The sequence below is a fragment of the Etheostoma spectabile genome, chromosome 1, assembly GCF_008692095.1.
Source record: "Etheostoma spectabile isolate EspeVRDwgs_2016 chromosome 1, UIUC_Espe_1.0, whole genome shotgun sequence".
NCBI lineage: Eukaryota > Metazoa > Chordata > Actinopteri > Perciformes > Percidae > Etheostoma > Etheostoma spectabile.
The window spans coordinates 14816765-14817293 of NC_045733.1; positions in this window are offsets into that span (position 1 = coordinate 14816765).

A 529-nucleotide genomic window follows, 5' to 3' on the forward strand; every position below is an offset into this window, starting at 1 on the left:
TGTGTGTGTGTTTGTGTCTGTCTTTTGGGGAAAGGTAACCTGCACTTCACACTTAGTCCCCACATGCAGAATCGAGAGGGGGTTGCCGCCTTTGACTCCGGTACACTCCATAGGTACTACTTCACAATTAACTGTCAAACTACAAGTTTTAAATTTGTGAACAATCATGCGAGACGAGACAACACCGCCGTCGTTATAAACGCTGACTTTGGTGATATCATAATGCAATATTTTTTCTTTTCTTTTTTTTTCTGTCTCTCTTTGGTGGTTGATTAACGCAGATATACGCTGATTAGCTCTCATAACGGGCTAGGTGGGTAGCAAACTGCCATGATTCCACAAGGCTAATGTCTGATTGTTCCACATTTTCATTGTGATATTTTGTGATTACATTCTGAATCTACCACGTTCTTTGTCAGGTATTCATAGTAATACAATAGTCTTCCTCTGATGTAGATGTTAAATTAAGGTGACCAGATTTCTAAGAAAAAAATGTGGGGACCTTTTCAACTCAGAAGCGTAAATATCT